Genomic DNA, 15,706 nt, shown 5'->3' on the forward strand with positions numbered 1-15,706 from the left:
AGTCAAAGATCCTTCCCTCCAAAGACAATGCCGGCTCCAGCCCCTCTGCCATACTCCATGCCGCCCCTCTAAGTCATTTGACTAAAGCAACAGATCCTACCTAGAAATCTACTTTCAGGAAAACCACTTCCGGGGTGTGGGCGAGCATCTGTCTTATGTTTGGAACCTTTACGAGCTCCATAGAGAACATCTCAGTCAACAAAATCCACTCCCAGCCCTGTCAGTTCAGTGGACACTAAGGACTTCCCCACGCAAGTGTCCCCATTTGGACAACTAGACTCCAAGAAAGGCCTCGGTTCGTGCCCAGTGCTTGCTGTATGTTAACTCATTCAGCTTCAGGTTAACACTCCTTTTTTTTTCGGCTGCTCTGCACGGCTTGGGGGATCTCAGTTCCCTGACCAGGGATTGAACCCATGCCCTCAGCAGTGAAAGCGCAGCGTCCTACCCACGGGACCACCAGGGAATTCCCTAACCCTCCCTTTTTACAGATCTGGGGCTCTCAGACATTAAGATGTGCCAAGATCACAGAGTCGGAAGGCAGGAACCCTAGGATTTGAACAGCTGCTATTCTCACTCCAATAAACTCCAATGCTGTCATGCAGTTGGAATCCACCCCAGCAGGGTCCTCGAGCTTAAACAGACAGGAATTATGAAACAAGCACACGGAAAAAATTCTAACCCCATTCCAGCCATCCATGGTCAGGCCTATGATCAGTGGTAAGTGTAACTAAGAACAAATACATCCCAGCATCTGTCAAAATAAAACTTAATACCTTGTAAATCCCATTTAATTCGTACTTAAAATTGAATCAGTAAACAGGTAATACTCACCTATTTTGCTAAAAGCCTGTACATAATTAATCTCTAGAAGCCAGTGTGACTGATGTCTTTTTTATTTTCAGCAAAGTGCTTACCACTGTTATATAATTCAGCTACCTCAAAGCTAATAGAACAAACGTGACCTACCAAAATGACCTATAACCCTAGACATCAAAATACCTTGCTAGGCATTTATTCTGAACTACGGGGGTTGGACTTACATGCTTTAGCAGGAAGCACCTCAGCTGGCATTCGCCCAAAATTACCTATCCATTCAGATCATAAATGCGGGTAAGATCTTTCTGTTCTTTGGGAAATAGGCCATTACAATTAAATTTTCCTGGATATTAAACAGTTTCACTATCAGCAACATCAAAAATGGTGGCCTTGACTTCCAGGATGTGACATAATTTACATCACACTTTTGGTGGAGGAAAGCCAGTAACTAGGCTGATGAGAGACAAAAAAAGCAAGTACCTGGTAAAGCAGGCTGTCAACCGGCACTAGTCTGTGTTTCCTGGAGCACTTGTGCCCGGAGGTGCAGCTGGGGTGCCAATCCCACTCACAGGGAGATGATAATAATGTGGTACTTCGCACCCTGAAAAAGACAGTGTTGTTAAAAATCCGGCACAGTCATGCCCAGCTTGGCAAGATCTTCGAAATGCACTGAAGTTCACATGCTGTACAATTTACCCATTTATAGTATGGCTTTTAATATATTCCCAGACTTGTGCAACCATAACCACAATCTATGTTAGAATATTTTCATTACTTCAAGAAAAAAACCCAGGAGGGAGGGAGACGCAAGAGGGAAGACATATGGGAACATATGTTTATGTATGACTGATTCACTTTGTCATAAAGCAGAAACTAACACACCATTGTAAAGCAATTATACCCCAATAAAGATGTTAAAAAAAAAAAAAAAAAGAAAAAAACCCAGGACCCCTCAGATATCACTGCCTAATCCTCCAATTCCCTCCCTTCCCCCACCCTAGCCCTAGGCAACCACCAATCTAATTTGGGTTTCTATATAGTTACCCCTTCTGGAGATTCCATACAAATGAACTCATACAATACGTGACCTTTTGTGACTGGCTTCTTTCACTTAGCATTAAGGCTTCCAAGTTGCATCTGCACTGTAGCCTGTGTCAGAGCTTCACTCCACTGTATGGATATATCATACTTATCTACTTTACAGCTGATGGACATTTGGTTTGTTGTTTCTACTTTTTAGCTATTATGCACAAATGTGTATATGGACCTAATTTTCATTTCTCTTGGAAATATATCTCTGAGTGAAATTGCTGCCCCTAATGTTTCCAGTCTTCAAAAAATGGAAAAAAATTTGTAATCATGTGAAGTTTGGCACCATGAATCCACCTGAGGACCAAGGTCTTATAAGAATTTACTTTTCAGGTTAAAAAAAAAGTACTCAGCAGGTGAGAAAACATCTAGAGAAAACTTTTTTAAAATTGTGGTAAAATACACTTAATATAAAATTTACCATTTTAAAATATACAATAGAGAAAACATTTTCAACTAAAAAGTAATTACAATACCGGCTAGTCTCTATATATTTATGTGTGGGTTGCCACGAATCATAAAAGATGGCAAATACGTTTTTCTTTTTACCCCTCATCCCAGGGAACCCCAAGAAAACCCTTTCTGGACATTTTTCTGAATCCTGCATGTGCCTTTCACACAACACAAGGAGGCAAGTTCATTTCTGGGCTGGGCCTGGGCCGCGGCAGCCTCACGTGGGGCATCGCAGAGAGCCCTACCAGTGGGAGGAGGAATGTGGCTTCTCACCAGTTCTGGACATACTCTTCTGTTTGCTAGACAAAGTGATATTGTGGCATCTGTGCAAAACACTCCCTACACAATGAAACAGAAATAAGAGATAGTGTCCATTCTATTTGTACAGGCAGGGGACACATTTCCCTTCTCCAAGGATCAGCAGGAAATGTGAGCACAGGCTAAAGCACAGCCATCTGGATATCCTACAAAGCAAGCAACAGGATTACAGCCCAGCCATATATGGTTTCTATTATTACTTCCCACGATAAATACATGCCCAGCAGATCAAGATGGGCTTGGTTATGCTTTTGGCCTTAATATGAAATTTTCCTACAGGTGTCAGTTCCAAAGAGAGTTTGCTGCTTTTATTGAAATGCCTTGCTTTTGAATTAAATCAGTTTTCTGAATTTTGATAACATCCTGATTTTAACTTTCTTTTATGATATTGCCTGATGTTTTTGACATGTACAGGAACCACCAATAACTATCAGCCATTTCTGAAATACACTATTATTGACTAGGGCTACCTTGTCAGTAATAAGCTTGGAAGAAAAACCTAAATAATACTCTTGGTGTTCAATATGCAAATATTTTGTCAGGTAACATGAGTTAGTGCTGGAAAACTTCACAACATTTTAAACGGGAAATCCAGGGCTTCCCTGGTGGCGCAGTGGTTGAGAGTCCGCTGCCGATGCAGGGGACACGGGTTCGTGCCCCGGTCTGGGAGGATCCCACATGCCGCGGAGCGGCTAGGTCCGTGAGCCATGGCCGCTGGGCCTGCGCGTCCGGAGCCTGCGCGTCTGGAGCCGGTGCTCCGCAACGGGAGAGGCCACAACACTGAGAGGCCCGCGTACCACAAAAAAAATAAAATAAAATAAAAGGGAAATCCATAAGTGGCTCAATAGTTTTGTAAATGGATATCAATTCTTTAAAAAAAAATTTTTTTTTTCATTTGTGTCTGTGCTAAAACCAAGCACTGGCAAAATATTTGCTGTGCACCTGTCATTTGCCGGGCCTTAGGGTCAAGAGACACATGTGTAAGACATCCAATCTGTGCTTCAATAAACTTGCAACATACAGTCAATTGGTTGGTTCAGCCAGTTTTGGCCTATCATGTGATTACATTTTGCAGAGTAGAAGCCCCAGCACAGGCCTGTTTGCAGACAGCAAGACAAAAGTACTAAAAAGAGGAGGGGGTTGGTGGTGAAAGAATTCCTCGAGGTTTGAAAACTCAGTCATGACCTGACTTCCAATTATATTTTGAAACACAAAAGGAGCTGCTCTTAAATACTATGCAGTATTATATGTAAGTTGAAGCAACTGGAATATTTCTTGAAAAGAATGAAAGGGATAGAATTCTTGGAAGAAATATTGGCCCCACTATTCAGTCAACCAGCTCAACAGAAATCTCCAGTATGAATGCTGGTGGGCAGATTTCCCTCTGTAGCAGCACAGCCAACCACCTAGCTTCTTACCACTGAGATGTCTAACAGCAGCAGGGAGGGAAGGTATTGGGACAAAAAGTTTTCAGGAAGATAGAGAACTCTGAGGTCAAGAGAGAACAAGTAGGATATCATGGAAAGTGCCTCTCTAGATGCTTGTTCCTCCAAGTGTGGTTCAAGACGGAAGCATCAGCATCTGGACCATCCACTGGGTGGGCATCACCTGAACTGACAGTATCAACTGGAAGCATATTAAAATGCAGACTCTCAGGCCCCAACACATCTGCAGAATTAGAATCTGCATTTAACAGAGTGATTCATATGCACATTAAAGGGTGAGAAATAAGATATCAAGGTGCCTCTGAAGGATTTAGAACTCATTAGGTAAATTAATCAGTAGGAGATAATCCGTCCTAGGATACCAGGAAAGGAGAGTTTACTACAAGGTCAGCAAGGGATATTTATATGTCCACAGGAAGGCTGTGTGAGGTGATAAGAGAGTCAGCAAACAAAACATGAGAGTCAGCAAAATACTGATTTGTCCATGTATATATTCAAGGAACTCAAAGTTTTACAGATATAGGGAAGCTCTTGACCTGTGATGCAGTGCTATTTCATCAGGTTTAAAGGAATGTTCTCTTAAGAAAAAAAAAAAAAGAAACACTCAACTTCCCTTATTAAGGATCACTTTGGAATGAATAATTTGACTTCTGTTTGGCTAGACTTGGGAATTGAGGAGAACCAGAGGTGGTTCTACCTAGGGTACTTACTCATCCTGAGGGCTGGAAAAGGTTATCTCCAAAAAGAAATAAAGAATGTGGCAATCAATTTACACATCTGAATCATGTGTGTTTGTTTAGGGTTAATCCCTTAATGAATGGTCCTGAGCCAGAAACTAAGAACATCCAGCTGCTGTCTGTGAGGGCCAAGCCCTTGATCATGATGACTTCAGATGAGGCTGTTTCACACTTGTAAAATTCGAAGACCAAATCAGAATTAAGGAATGGTAAAGATATAAGCCATGTGTATTGCAGCTTCCCAATTCTCCAAATGATATGTCCAGAACAAACATCCCTCATTATTCACAATATTCCATACTTGGCCTGGGGATCCTCCCTGACTTGACCCTCTAAGTCATCCACCCATCAGCAGGCTTTGGCCTGACTTATGAAACTTGTTTGCCACCCCTTACAAAAGGTCCTCCCAGCTCTAAATTTCTGCCATTCTGGGACAAAGGGCTGGGCTAAGGTATGCCCAATCTCTAGCGGCTACTTGAGGAATCACATTTTGGTGATTACAACATGTTTTCCATAGTCATCACTAAACACTGACCCACAATGCCTCTCCTAGGGTCACTCTATACCTCTTGCACCCTCTACACATATACTCACTTCCTTTGACTTTCAACACAACAGCAAAGTCATCCTTGTCATCATGCCGCCTCGGGATTCCATTCTAAAGCATCTCTGAAACTTCCCAAAGAAATACCTAATTTATTTCCAATAAAAACTACCTTTTATATTCGAAGAGAATCTACCTAAATCAAGTGTCTCAACAGCAGTTGCATGGACATTTTTTTACTGGATGATTCTTTATTGTGGGGGGTGGGGGCCGTCCTGTCCATTGTAGGATGTTGGGCAGCATCCTTGGCCTCTACCCACTAGATACCAATTCCACACCCAACCCCCAAGGGCTGGAACAACCAGAACTGTGACCAGACATTGCCAAATATCCTTTAGGGGACAATTCCTGCCACTGCACCCCCTCCCTTGAGAACTACTGACCTAAACGATTATAGTAATCCTTTCAGGAAGATGGGACTATGGATGATTTTTTTCTTCCTTATTTTTCTGAATATCTGTTGTTTATATGATAAAATGAGCTAGTGACTTCCTATTTTTTAAAAAGAAATATCATTAGCTATACAGATACCTCAAGCTGGTCCTTGAGTGGCAATGTGTGGCTTGTTCAGTTTAAAAATTGAATTTGGTCTTTAAAAATACTGTGTACCGGGGCTTCCCTGGTGGAGCAGTGGTTGGGAGTGTGCCTGCTGATGCAGGGGACATGGGTTCGAGCCCTGGTCTGGAAGGATCCCACACGCCGCGGAGCAACTAGGCCCATGAGCCACAACTACTGAGCCTGCGCGTCTGGAGCCTGTGCTCCGCAACAAGAGAGGCCGCCATAGTGAGAGGCCCGCGCACCTCGATGAAGAGTGGCCCCCGCTTGCCACAACTAGAGAAAGCCCTCGCACGGAAACGAAGCCGCAACACAGCAAAAATAAATAAACTAATTAATAAACTCCTACCCCCAACATCTTCTTAAAAAAAAAAAATACTGTGTACCATACAGACACCTTCAGTTACACTTCTCAACATATAAAAGACATGGATGAAGGACTTCAGAGAATAAAGTCAGGATTGAGGCCTCTTAACCATTCAGAAACGCTTCTTCAACATGGTAAATCAGTGGGGCTGTAAAAAGAGATGTGAAGCAAAGACTTCTGTTTCAAGAGAAGTGTTTACCTGAAACATAGTCTGCATGTACATTTCAGTCAGAAAAATACTTGCATTGTAGGAAAAAAAAATAAGTCACAATTTACTTCATCTTTAAGAACTGCTACGTTTATAGACCGTGTAAAAAAAATGTCAAAATCATGAAATTAAAATATCTGAATGTAAAAATGGGCTCTAGACACACCCATTACTTCATCATCTTCTTGACTGCTAGACCAGGAATTTTCTTAGAGTATTATTTCCATGAATTTCATTACTGACTATTTTAATTCAGTCTGGGAAGGCCATATCTGCCAGGAAGAAAGAAGTTCTCATTTGCTGAGATGACACAAATTTGGAATCAGCTCAGATGGAACTTGAAATGGAATTTAACTTTAGCCATAAAAAGGTAGTGTGCTTAGAAAATGAATATGATAAATGAGATAAAGTGTATAAATTGCTTTGGGGAGCAATGTTATTTAAAATGCTGATAAGAACTAAACAAATAAATGGGAGGCTAACTACACAAAAAGAAAAGCAAAGAAAGAAACAAGTTCTCAACGAAGAACTCAACATCTATTACCCTTATGACAGGGATGACACTTTCTTCCATCTAGGCCCCAGAAACACACAAAGCATCTTCTGGTCTCCGCTGCTTACCCGGGGTGCTGCCAAAGGTTCACGTGTCTTCTGCTCTCAGGTAGAAGTTCTCTTTTGTTAAGTGGGGTGATACCAACTGCTGCTTCCAGAATAGCCATATATTTCTTGTACCTCATGTTGTCTCTTTCAGTACAAGGTCAAGTAAATTTTGGGCACTGTTCCGCTGAAGCAGATGAAGTAATCTTTGCAATACCAGAAGCTGCTCTGCTTTTAGATGCTCAGCATACCCCTAGGCAGAGCTATTACACTCCACTGTAGGGGGTAAGGCATGGGGGAGAGGCCATGGCCAAACCACGAATAAATAAAGAAACTTCCCTGCAACGTCAGTATTATATAAGGCTAGAGAATTTTGAATAAAGCACTAATGAAAATGATTTGCAGGACGACGGTGGTTTTAAACACGGCAATCTAACGTACAATCCCCAATTAATCCACACATAAATCCTTGAAGCCACTAATCCTTCAAGTACTAACGGCACAGGATGTGATTTATCTCAAGGTCTAGTAATAAAATAATAATTGGTCCAAAATGCCTGCATGCCTCTGGGTGAACTAAAATCAGAAGCAGATCTGCTCCTTCTATAAATACCTCTCTCAAGGCTGCTCTTGACACTGAAAAAGGAGTTCCAGTTGTCATTTATGGCAATGCATTTCTAAATGCTATAAACTTTTTACTTGAGTCAATTGCAAAGCAAAGATTAATTAATAGAGAAACAATTCTGTTTTTTTTTTTAAATACCTTTTTAAATACCTCTAAAACCCAACAGAGGTGAGCTCTGCTAGCATGGAAATAATAACTATTTGGAGATATTCAGAATCAAACCCCTCTCTCTTTTTTATAAATGTCTCCTCTCAGCTGTAAGGACTTTTCTTACCCTCTTTTCATGGGGTAAAGGTGGAAGGTCCATCATATGGCCCACCTAATGGGTCAGAGTCCACATGACCCAGCCTGGGTAGACCAGCCCTCCCTGGGCTGAAAATAAGACATTCAGAGAGAAATGCCCTCTTTCCACTGGAGTTGGTAACCAGGGCTGATAGGAGGTTAGGGCTGCTAGCAATCATGTTGCCCACCAGGTGGAAAGGGCTCTCCACTAGCTGCTGAGAAACAGTACCAGGGGAAATGTGATGACATCATTTGAGTTTCTCGATCCAGCTATGCCTAAGAGAACTGTCATCCTAGGAGATCCTAGGTACACTTTTATTAAGATAATAAATTGATTTTTGTGAAATTTAGTTTTAGTTGAGTTTTTGTCACTCTGAAAGGGTTCTGATTTATACGCCTCCCTGACCACTTCTTCAAGCTATTTTCTCTTCTTTTCTTTTTGCTGCAATACGAGTTGTAGTGCTCCTTGTCTAAGCAAACTCATATACAGAAGGGAAGTAAAATCAAAGAGAGTCGTCCTGTAATACTTCTGACTAACCTAGATATTCACAGTGAATAAGTGTCGCAAACCCTTCCACATCCCCCCAAATCTTGAACTCTTCTTCCATAGTCTCTCTCTTTCCTTAACAGCAAGTTTCTTTTTTCTTTTTCTTTTTGTTTTTAACTTAAGGGACCTAAATCAGTGGTCTCCAAAGTAGGGTGCATATACCAACAATCTTTGGGGTGTGGGAAGAAAATATTAAACCATCTATTTCTTTTTTGTCTCTATTAAAATTTTAGTTTAAGCATTTATGTTATTAAATATTTGTAATGTTTACTTTAGGGACTAATACAGTTAAGTCCCCTACATATGAACGAGTTCCATTCCAAGAGCGCATTTGTAAGTCCAATTTCTTCATAAGTCCGGCAGAGTTAGCCTAGGTACCCAACTAACATAATCGGCTATATAGTACTGTACTGTAATAGGTTTATAATACTTTTCACACAACTAATACATAAAAAACAAACAAAAAATAAAGAAAACATTTTTAATCTTACAGTACAGTACCTTGAAAAGTACAGTAGTACAGTACAACAGCTGGCATACAGGGGCTGGCATCAAGTGAACAGGCAAGAAGAGTTACTGACAGGAGGAGGGAGAGGAGGTGGGAGATGGTAGAGCTGAGGGATCGTCAGCGATAGGAGACGGAGGTCAAGCTGCATGTGACAATGTACGCTAGACATGGGAACGAACTTACCTGACTGGGCATGGGAATGAACATTCGCATCTTTGAAAGTTCACAATGTGAAGGTTCATATGTAGGGAACTTACTGTATATTTTAAATTACATAAAAGTATATCTTTTTTTTTTTGGCTGCGCCTCGAGGTATGCAGGATCTTAGTTCCCAAAGTATATAATTTATAAAGTAATATACTCATATATATTATAGAGTATGCTTAAAAATCTGATGGGATGTGTGTGTGTGAGCAAAAAAAGTTTCAAGGTCGGTAACTTAACACTTCAACTGCTCTCTAAGCCTCAATTTCCCTCTTTATTGGAGGCCTGAACAGATGAACACCAAGTTATCTTCCAAAACCAGCAACAGACTAAAAGCCCCCGCTTCACTTGGCCCGATTATATAATTACAGTCGGCTCTCCACATTTGAGGATTACTATCCACAGATAAAACCAACGTTGGGGGGGGAGGATTCCAGAAAGTTTCAAAAAGCAAAACTTGAGTTCGCCTAGCTCTGGCAACTGTTTATTTACATAGTACTCACAACTAGTTACATAGCAACTACATTGTATTTACAGCTATTTATGTAGCATTTACACTATATTAGATATTATAAGTAATTTAGAGATGATTTAAAGTATACAGGAGAATGTGTGTAGGTTGTAAGCAAATACTATGCCATTTTATAAGGGACTTGAGCATCTCTGGGTTTTGGTATCCTTGGGGGTCCTGGAATGAATCTCCCATGGATACTGTAATATAATCTGACCACAAGTAAGGGGTGAAAACAAGGGACAAACCATTTGATCTTGGAATATTCCATTTCCATAGCATGCGTGATACTACTCCCACTGGTTGTTCTACAAACAATTAGTACCAGTTAGTCACAGGAATTCTTTTATAGGCTGAACTTGGTTGGCTACAGCTGCCACTGCCAGAAAAAGCTCCAATACAGCCCTCATTTAATCGTACAGGACGATGTAATGATACTTATACAACAGTCTTTGTTCTAACAAATTGTATTTCTAATGACGTGTGATAAAAATGACTACACAACCCTCAAACAAGAAATGACACAACCCTCTCACACAAGAAATGAAGTCTGAGTTACCAACAACAAAAATCAAGCTCAACTCGTTATCCGTTGGAAGCTGTCTTACTACAGTGAAAGTGACAATACTTTATAAAAGGCATATATTAGAGTTTCATTTTCTGTAGGAATTTCTGATGCATTTAACGTAATAACTCTTACAAAGTGATTCTTATCTATGATGATGTCACACAAGATTAAAATTGGGTCTTTCACTAGGAAAAAAATTCTGCTTTAGCAAGTAATTAGAAAGAATTTGCTTTTCTTCCACAAATAAGATTGTTCGGTTTTCTAATTTATTTATTCATTTTTAAAAACTGTCATCTTTGTATGAACTCCCTCATAATAGTACATGAGGATAATAATACAGAGAAAAATTAATCTAACCAAAACACTCCATCCAGATATGTAATTATAAGGCTATTTTCTTTGTAATTCTATAACATCTTCGGAAATATTCATTTACTTGGTTAATTCCAATTTCTAGAGTTCTAGAAATTCTTTATAACTACAACTATCTGATTTAAAAATCACTTATTTATTTTTAAAAAATTGTTAAATATACATGATCCAAAAAACTTTTAAGTCAGGATGCTCAAGTTCTCTTTCTGAATAATCAAAATTGAATATAAAAATTCACAGATAAGACTGACCTTCTCTTTGAACTGATTATTTCTACTTATTTCTGTGGGAGGAAAACAGTGGACATCCTTCTTCACGGGGTATTCTAACTGTTCCTGTGTTTAGAAGTATAAAAATGGAAATGAACTAATGTCCCAAACAGGCTGTTATACAGGGTGTGGTCTGCTTTTCAGAGAGCTGAAAAAAGCCTTAACTAAAAGTACAAGAGTCGGGGAAACAGTCCTTTTTTTTTTTTTTTTTAACTCCACTGCACATAAGATAAATTATATGACTTTAGGCATAATTTCATCCCCACACCCCGTCCCCAGTAGCTTCATATAGAATATATCTTTACATGTTTGCTACTCAGATGAGCCACTAGAACACTGTAAGAAAAACAGATTACGTGGTGTAAGAGAATTACAAAGAGTTCAAGATTAGTTGCGGATCTCCTAGGTTTAACACCCCCCCATTTCTCCCCCCCACCCCCGCCAACCCCCGGTCATCTCATACTAGTTTTCTCTCTTCATCGCCAGTCTCAAAATGCACTCACTACTGGGTTTATACTATTACCTTCAACTGGATGTCACCAAATCTGTCCTTTCAACCCTGTCCTCCCATCCAACCCAATATCTACCTGAAGGAACCCACTGCCCAGCCCCCAGCAGCAGTTGCTTCTTGCCTTTTCCTGGCTCTGCTGGCATGAGACCTTGAAGCCATCCTCACCCATCCCTGGGGTGCCAAGTCATACCAAACCCGTGACACAGGGAAAGAGAGCTGAGTTTAAATGGGAAGACTTGATTTGAATCCCACCTCTGCTGTTTAACACCATGTGACCTTGAACAAGTTACTTGACCCTTCTGAACCTATTTCTTTATCTGTAAAGCTGCAAGAAGACCACACTGCAGAGGTGGCTTTAACTAATAAATGAGATGATGTATTTGTAGTCAGTGGATATCATCTCCCTCCCTTCCTTCCATCTCTCCCGTCTGTCCTTCTTTTTCCATTCCTAATACCTCTGTAAGAAACCTTCCTTACTCCTCATTTCTTTGCAGGCAAGCACAAGGAGTACTTACAAACTTCTGACCCTCCCCTGCAGCTACAGAAAAGCCCAAGGATGAGTGATTTTGTGGGGAAAATAGGGAGACTGACTGAAGGGTACAGGAACCTAGGGGCTGAAGTGAATGATGGAAACCATCAAAAAGAGAACGTAGGGTCTCCGGGCCTGCTACAGGGAGCAGAGGAAAGGGGCCCAGCTCAGGTGGTACTCACCAACTGGGGAAGTTCTCCCTTACCATATTTCACAAATTTTTAATCTCTGCTACTGAATAATTAAAAGCCAAAATTAAAATCACTTGACTGTACCTCCCCAATAACTTGAATACATAGTAATTCTATAAGTACCCTCATTCCTAAGAAATAAAAAACTTTCAACTCCTTATGTGAGGGAAATTCACTCCTTATTACTGTTGGTAGAAACTGTGTTCATGTTACATTTCTACTCTGAACGTAGAGCTGTAGGATTCTGGCAGGTGTCTTGCCTGGGAGCAGATGAGCAGTGGCATTGCACAGAATTTAGAACACTGACAGGAGCTGGTTTAAGTCACAAAGGGCTTGGCCATTCATTGGATTAGGGGATATCAGTCACCTCTGCTCTGCAACTTTGGGAAAGGGACAGAGTCTCTGGAACTTGGTAGGGACTACACAAGGTGTGAAGTGTTGAGATCCAGCAGTCTGCGGCCAGTGGCTAGAGAGAAGTAGTTCACATAATCCCACATCCCACCTGCTGACACCCACCCCCAACCTCCTTAGCATGAACTGTGGCACGACACTGCCCAGGACTGAAGTCCAGCTCTACCACTAACTAGCTGTGTGACCTTGGACAAGTCACTTCATGTTTCTTTGCCTCAATTTCATCATCTGTAAAGTGGGGCTAATAATAACACTGACCTCATAGGGCTGTTTTAAAAACTAAATCAGGCGCATACACTTCGGGTTGCAAAATAAATGAGTCATGGGTATGAAATGTACAGTATGGGGAATATAGTTAATAACTGTGTAATATCTTTGTATGGTGACATATCATAATTAGACATATTGTGGTGTTCAGTTTGAAATGTACAGAAATACCAAATCACTATGTTGTATACCAGGAGCTAGCATAGCACTGTAGGTCAGTTATACTTCAAAAACAAACAAACAAACAAACTCATAGGAAAAGAAATCAGATATGTGGTTACCGGAGGTGGGGGTAGAGGGAGGGGGAAATGGATGAAGGTGGTCAAAAGGTCAAACTTCCAGTTATAAGATAAATAAGTACTAGGGATGTAATGTACAACATGATAAATATAATTAACACTGCTGTATGTTACATATGAAAGTCATTAAGAGAGTATATTCTAAAAGCACTCATCACAAAAGATTTTTTTTCTATTTCTTTAATTTTGTATCTATGTGAAATGACAGATGTTCATTAAACTTGTAATAATCATTTCATGATGTATGTAAGTCAAATCATTATGCTGTATACATTAAACTTATGCAGTGCTGTATGTCAATTATACCTCAATAAAACTGGAGGGGAAAAAAAAGAAATAAACAGGGAAAATTAAAAAAAAAAACTAAATCAGTTTTTACTTGTAAAGCACTTAGCACATGTAATGTCCAGCATAAAATATATGTCATGTGTGTGTGTTATTTTCTTTTACTTGCTAGTTACATCTTCATTTTTTCCAGAAAGCTCTTCTTGGTTGAACCACCTAGACCTGGCTAGGTTACTTCTGCTCTCTCTCAAATATTTTCTGTTTAATCTCTCAACAGTGGAACCACAGGGCTTCCCCGGTGGTGCAGTGGTTACGAATCCGCCTGCCAATGCAGGAGACGCGGGTTCGAGCCCTGGTCTGGGAAGATCCCACATGCCGCCGCAGAGCAACTAAGCCCGTGCACCACAACTACTGAGGCTGAGCTCTAGAGCCTGCAAGCCACTACTGAAGCCCGCACACCTAGAGCCCATGCTCTGCAGCCACCGCAGTGAGAAGCCCACGTACTGCAATGAAGAGTAACCCCCGCTCGCTGCAACTAGAGAAAGCCCGTGCGCAGCAACGAAGACCCAACACAGCCAAAAATAAATAAATTAATTAATTAAAAAAAAAGAAAAAGACAGTAGAACCACAATGAATTTAAATTATGTGTTTAGGCATGTGCAGAGGATAGCGTGGGTCCTCTGGGCCATGGAAGGAGAAGATTAATTAAAGGTTAAGAAGGAGTCTGGGGCAGTGTTGGTGGGTTTGGCTTCCACCCCAATCCACCTCAGCGGTGGTCTGCCTGGGTGTCAGACACAGGTTTGGTTCCAGGCAGAGCCTGTTTAGTGATCACAGTGTTGTGGCCAAGTTGGCCACAGAGCCTCAGCACGGGGCCCCCCTGGAGGAGCCTCATTCTGCCCCAAAGCTGTACTTTTGGCAAACCCAGGAGACACTTCAGAGTTCAAGGCAGAAGAACCTGATGATGTGAACCCCTGTCTCGCTCTCCTGGGACATCAGTGGGAGATGGTGGAGTGCGCATGACAGCTGCTGTGTTAACATCTCTCTTGGTTCCAGGCAGAATTTCTTATTCTGACTGTATTAGTTTGCGAGGGCTGACATAACAAAGTACCACAGACTGGTGCCATAAATAACAGAAATCTATTATCTCACAGTTCTGGAGGCTGGAAGTCCAAGATCAAAGTTCTGAGGCCCATGAGGCAGGGCTCTCTACTTGGCTTATAGATGGCCACCTTCTCCCTATGTCTTTACATCATCTTCACTCTGTACGTGTCTGTGTCCAAATTTCCTCTTCTTATAAGGACACAAGTGATACTAGATTAGGGCCCACCCTAATGAACTCAGTTTTACTTGATTACTTCTGTTAAGACCTTATCTCCAAATAAGGTCACATTCTGAAGTACTGGGGTTAGGACTTCAACATGTGAATTTGGGTTGGTGGGGGGGGATACAATTCAATCCATAATGCTACCTAAACTTGGAAGAAAAAAAAAAAAGGAAAGTCTTCATCAACTGAGATGAAAAAGATAAAAGCCCAGAAGAAGCTAGTTGCCTGGACATGTCCAGCCTGTGATTTGGTCCAGCCTATGTGCTTTATAGCAAATCAACTGGGCAAAGAAAATGCATCATGTTCAAGATGAGCCAATGTCTGATACTGTGAGAAGGATCTGTTCTCTGGAAGCTGAATCCAATAAAATAAAAGAGGAAGAAGTTAAATCCCATATATAACTATTACGAGCAACTGAGAAAGACTTGGGATCTCCGGACGGCACTTCTAGGGCTTGTGTGGGAGTTAGATCAAGTGTCTGGTGGGACTGACGACTGAAGATCAGCTTCCCCTCACAGACACAGAAAACAAACTTATGGTTACCAAAGGGGAAGTGAGAGTGGGGGGAGGAGACGGATAAATTAGGAGTTTGGGATTAACATATTTACACTACTATAAAGTATATAAAATAGATAAAAAACAAGGACCTACTGTATAGCACAGGGAACTATACTCAGTATCTTATAATAACCTATAATGGAAAAGAATCTTTAAAAGTATATATACATACATACATGTATATATAAATAACACAGCATTGTAAATCAACTATATCTCAATAAATTTTTTTTAAAAAATTACCTTCTCTTGGAGA

The 15,706-nt window shown here is 40.8% G+C and overlaps 1 protein-coding gene across 1 annotated transcript in view; it reads right to left on the bottom strand.

Moving 5' to 3' along the window:
- The window catches only part of TJP2 (tight junction protein 2), a 132,405-nt gene that overhangs the window by 103,876 nt on the left and 12,823 nt on the right, over window positions 1-15,706 (bottom strand). Inside the window, exon 2 of the mRNA XM_082843117.1 lies at window positions 1,297-1,417. The gene's annotated coding sequence lies outside the window, so the exon portion shown is untranslated. The remainder of the gene's footprint in view (window positions 1-1,296; window positions 1,418-15,706) is intronic.

The sequence above is a fragment of the Leucopleurus acutus genome (assembly GCF_964270905.1).
Source record: "Leucopleurus acutus genome assembly, chromosome: 7".
Taxonomy (NCBI): domain Eukaryota; kingdom Metazoa; phylum Chordata; class Mammalia; order Artiodactyla; family Delphinidae; genus Leucopleurus; species Leucopleurus acutus.